Source organism: Triticum aestivum, chromosome 7B (assembly GCF_018294505.1).
Source record: "Triticum aestivum cultivar Chinese Spring chromosome 7B, IWGSC CS RefSeq v2.1, whole genome shotgun sequence".
NCBI classification, from domain to species: domain Eukaryota; kingdom Viridiplantae; phylum Streptophyta; class Magnoliopsida; order Poales; family Poaceae; genus Triticum; species Triticum aestivum.
Genome location: NC_057813.1, coordinates 597,771,786 through 597,777,432, shown reverse-complemented (window position 1 = coordinate 597,777,432; position 5,647 = coordinate 597,771,786). Strand labels below are relative to the sequence as shown.

Below are 5,647 nucleotides of genomic sequence, written 5' to 3'. Positions count from 1 at the left end.
TGACATCAACGAGTAGGCTAAAGACCCAGGTGGTGACCCTGAGCTTGTGATGGACCACGTAGTATAGCTAGGCTTTCCAAGCCTCTTTTATTTTTACTAGTTGTCTGTACCCAGACAATGTACTTCCGCTGCTGGTTTGTATGACTGTATGACTTGTATGTTGGGTCGTGAGACCCGTACCTTTGTGTATGTTATGTATGGCTCCCTGAGCCTTAAATAAAGTACTTGTGTCATAGAGTCATGTTGTGATGCTTCGTTGTATTTGCACATATCGAGCATATTGTGTGTATGATTGAAATGCTTGGTATGTGTGGGATCTGACTATCTAGTTGTTTATCTTTAGTAGCCTCTCTTACCGGGAAATGTCTCCTAGTGTTACCGCTGAGCCATGGTAGCTTGCTACTGCTCTGGAACACTTAGGCTGGCCGGCATGTGTCCTTCTTCGTTCCTGTGTCTGTCCCTTCGGGGAAATGTCACGCTTTGAGTACCGGAGTCCTGTTAGCCCGCTACAGCCCGGTTTACCGGAGTCCTGCTAGCCCAGTGCTACAGCCCGGACCCACTTGCTGATGACCGACACGTTCGAAGCTGGGTCATGGATGCCTGTCCCTGTAAGTCTGTGCCACTTTGGGTTTACGACTAGTCATGTCAGCCCGGGCTCCTTATCATATGGATGCTAGCGACACTATCATATACGTGAGCCAAAAGGCGCAAACGGTCCCGGGAAAAGGTAAGACGACACCCGTGGGGATACCGTGCGTGAGGCCGCAAAGTGATATGAGGTGTTACCAGCTAGATCGATGTGACATCGAGTCGGGGTCCTGACACAGCGGTCGATTTCCCACCACGTAGGGATCCTCCTACATAATGAGGTTGTGGCTCCGCCGCTCGATTCCTCCTTTCCCCTTGACTAGGGTTTCTATATCAAGCTGCCTGCACCACCATGTGCACCTACCAATGGATGTCATCCTTCTTCCACCATGTTGAGCGACCCCAAACATCGACAATGATGTTTGCCTGCTCTGCAGCAGGTCGAGGACTAGGCGGGAAGGAGGAGGTGGAGGAGTTGTGGCGTCACACTATCCCCAACGATTTAAAGTCATAGGATGTATGATGTACTCTTATCGTTGTTGGGTACTACCCGATCTTTATTTTTACTAGATCATGATTGGCGCGCATTGTTGCGCCCGTGTATTTTTCCAATAGAATGATTGTAATTTTTTTACAAATGTATAGACAAGGAAGAACTGAATTACTATTTTGATTGAAAGAACTTCAGAACCATAATGTAAGGCAAACCAAATATCGATCATTTCAAGTAACTATCATCTTCTATAATTTGAATGTCATATTGGCCATCTTCTTAGTTTCATGTCTACAAGATTTTTGTAGCATTTCATAAGTTGGATCATAAATCCACAACCCCGCATTTTGTGACCACCAATTTGCTAAAAGGTTATTGTAGCATGAAAGTGAAGACAAATGATATTCCATGATGCTCACTACTGTACTAATCTTGACAAAACTTGTCAGCAAGACACGTCAAAAGGATGAGGATTAGAGATAAAAAGAGATTTTGTTTGGTCAACTTGTTAGGCAAGTTGCGAACCAACCTATGGTTGGATGGTTAGAGGGACTGTGGTAGCATTCAGTGGGAGGAGACGTTTCTATCGACGACGAGGTGACTACGGTGACTTCTTAAATTTCAATATGATATGTCGGCTCAGTCTTTTGAAGGTGCTCATAAAGGTAGGGTGTGCATGTATGCGTTCATAGATGTGAGTATATGCGCGTGTATATGAGTGCATGATATGCCGGCTCAGTCTTTCGGAGGTGCTCGATCATAGGGGTAGGGTGTGCGTGTGTGCGATCATAGGGGTGAGTGTATGCGTGTGTATATGAACGCTTGCATTTTGTACGGTGTTAAAAAAACTTGTTAGGCAAGTTTCTAGAGGTCGAATAATATATAAATCCAGATCCGGTCATTATAATAGGCAGGTTATATTTTCTACATGTTAGACAGCATGTGTATCGAATATTAAGCGGCCGTAGTTGGTTATTTTGTGTGAATTTTCTACTTAAAAGTTGCATTTGACTCGAGGTCCGCCGTCATCGGCTGGTTATGTCTACTTTGGCGGGAGGTTTCTCGTGTGTCGAGGGGTTGTCCGTTGGTCGTCGTTACCTCTGCTTTAGGTTATGCGTATTGCTCGTGCAGTTGGAAGTATTTTTTATTGATGGATATTGAAGGAGTTCGTTACATCGTAAAATATCGGGCCAAATCAGCGACGCGTCCGACTCGTCATTAAGAACCAAATCACATGACGGCATGCACAAGAAAAAAAAAAGTTGCACATTTGTGCAAGTGAGATACGGAAAATTCAGACAACATTCAATTCCATCTTGTGTGTTGGGGACCTACAGATGTGTTTTGGCCGCACTACCAGACTACGATGGGTGGCCATCGTGCTACAGACCAACAACCACATTCAACATGAACAAGGTATATTTCTCCATGAATTCAAGTAAATTAAGTCAATGCGCTTCGGTTAATGCATCTTCCTGTGTTCTAACAGCAGCAGAAGAAGAAACACATAATAGTCGTGCTGTTCTTGAGCTACCAACAGTTCGGCAGGAACAGATAGACGGTTCTACCAGCAGTTTTGTAGGAACAAATTTCACCTGATACACTGATCTAACTACAAGCATCCCATCGCAAGTAAAGTTTTAAGTTGATTTGGTTGGGGTGCGCCTGCCCAGGCAGTAATACAACGCACTAGAAGACACCTAAAAGACCCAATGGCAAGCCATTGTGGTGGCCCCTCCCTCATAAAAAATAAATTTAATATCATTGTAGGCACATGGCCCACATATTATATCATATCAGATATTAAACTGATAAGAACAGATACTATACTTGATCATAGCCAAAAGGCCGAGAAAGATATGAGTTTTACTGCTGCCCTGCCCCTCTATTTGTGGCAGAAATGACATATTTGACCTGAGGCAGAAATCAAATCACAAACTGACCTGGTCACGAAAAAATTTCACTTTGCTGACCCTTTGGTGTGGCGCCCGACAGCTGGGCGCCGCACCCTACTGTGCAGCGCCCTTCCCTTAGGCGTCGCACCTCCTGCCACCGTGGCAGCCCTGGTCCAGTTGCGCCCCCACAGACAGCACTGCAGCGCCTAAGACTTAGGCGCCACACCTGTAATGTGCAGCGCCTAGCTCTTGGGCGCTGCACAGTCTGTGTTCCACTTGGGCTGGCCCCACCCTCTCTCCCCTCCCACCCCCATCCCACACACCCCCACCCCACCCAAACCCTTAGACTTGCGGCCCTCCTCTCTTCCCCTCTCCCCCCCTCTCAAATCCTTCTCAAATCTTGCAAATCCGGAGTATTTGACCGTGGATTTCGAAGCCAACCCCTCCCTTAAGGTAATCTCCTCCGATCCCCTCGTTTTCATCCATAGGAATTGTCACATTTTCTCAAATCGTGCTACTTTGGGAAAACCCTAGTTTTGACTTGGATTTGCAAATTTGTGTTGAATGATGTTATGTTTCTTTGCTAACTTGGGTTGGTTAGGCTTCCATAGTATGCTAGGGTTAGGGTTATGTGTGTTTGATGTTGGTGTTAGGGTTATGTGTGTTTGATGTTGGTGTTAGGGTTATGCTATGGTTATGGTTGTTATGTGGGGGTTATGGTTATTAATTCATATATATGTTAGGGCATATGTGTGCAAATATTTTTCTTAAGTATTTACTTGATATATGTGTGTTTTTGATTATTGTAGGGATGGGGAGAACATGTGTTTATGTTCATCATGTGGATAAAGAGGCCTTTTTGAAAGGCAATGTTGAGACGGACCCGGATGAGCTTGACATGGTGTTTGAGAGTAGTCCTAGCTATGCGGAGCTTTTGGAACAAGTGAGGAAAGATTTGAATTGGATGGACCCAAGTGACGTTGTTGAGTTCGAGGGAAGACATAATGTTGGTTTTGGAATGCACATCCGTTGGAAGACAATGTGTGTGAACTCCGAGCAACGTTGGGTTGCATACAAGGAGACGGTTGCCGAATCTCTAGACAAGGCTCTTGAGTTATTTGCCTCCAAGAAGGTTGAGTCTACTTTGAATTTAGACTTGAACCGGAACCCCTCCCCGTTGGTTGCTAGCACTCCCCCACCCATGAACCAAGATCAAATGAGTGAACCTCAATTCATGCAACAAGATTGGCCAACATTGAGCCCGACTCCAAACAACCAAAATGAAGGTTTTGAAGAGGAGAATGATGAGTACGAGGAGGATGACAACGAAGTTGACCTCCATGACAACAATGTGGGTGATCTCGACCAATATCATGTGCAAGAGACAATGGACCAATCCATCCCTTTTTCCCGTGCATATGCATCGGACTCGGATGACGATGGTCCTGATGAAGAAGTTGATGAGGAGGGGTTCACGCCGAAGGAGGCCGAAGCATTCAAGAAGGTATTCGGGCGGGATCAAAAGACACCATTGTTCAAGGATCTTAGTCTCGCGAATGAAGCCGTTGTGGATGGTGGCAAATGCATATCTCTTGGAGCTAGGCCGAGTTCTCACCGTGATTTGGAAGACGGCAAGAACGGGATATATCCCGGTTGTGAGCTTCAATCCTATTCCTTGGGCGCTGCACAGTAGTGTGCAGCGCCTTGCCCTTGGGCGCTGCACACTGACTTAGCAAATTTTGGGGTGAAAAAGCTACTGGAACGCTCCTGGTGCTCTCTGGACTGGCATGTCCAGGTGTGCAGCGCCTAAGGGCAAGGCGCTGCACCGTAGTGTGGCGCCTTTCCCTTAGGCGCTGCACACCTGGACATTTATTAGGCTGCACCAACTCCCTCCCACCCATCCCCACCCCACACACCCCACCCTCCACACAAACCCGAAGCTCAGTGCCTCCCCTCTACCCTCCTCTCTCCCCCTCTCAAATCCTTCTCAGATCCGGAGTATTTGACCGTGGATTTCGAAGCCAACCCCTCCCTTAAGGTAATCTCCTCCGATCCCCTCGTTTTCATCCATAGGAATTGTCACATTTGCTCAAATCTTGCTAGTTTGGGGGAAACCCTAGTTTTTGATTGGATTTGGAAATTTGTGTTTCTTTGCTAATTTGGTATGGTTAGGCTTTCATAGTATGCTAGGGTTAGGGTTATGTGTGTTTGATGTTAGTGTTAGGGTTATGTTGGTGTTAGGGTTGTGGTTATTGTTAAGTGGGGGTTTGGGTTAACCAATAATTCTCGGTTTTGTAGGCATGGCTTCATCCGATTCCATGACGAGGCCACCGTGTGCTAACCAAGAAGACATGCCGAACAAGTGGGAGGATGCATCTTTGGACAAGGTGAAGGAGAAAGATGTCAACATCCCGCCATGTTGGTGTGGAGATGTTTGCAAGGTGAAGGTGTCCACCGACCGAAAGAAAGCATGGACGGAAGGGCGGAGATATTTTGTATGCCCGAACTATGCTTATGATCGTGCACTTCCAACTAACGTCTATGACCAACCACTGGTAAGCTTGAGAAGTAAAATGTTACTCTCAAATGTGTGTCAACACTAACAACAAATTTTTATGCAGTCACCGCCTCCTCTATGCAAGTACTTCACGTGGATAGATCTTGAAGTGCC

General features: G+C 46.2%; 1 pseudogene; it reads right to left on the bottom strand.

Moving 5' to 3' along the window:
• Positions 1–2,735: 2,735 nt before the first annotated feature.
• LOC123163265 (uncharacterized) lies at positions 2,736–2,942 on the bottom strand (annotated as a pseudogene).
• Between the last annotated feature and the right edge of the window lie 2,705 nt (positions 2,943–5,647).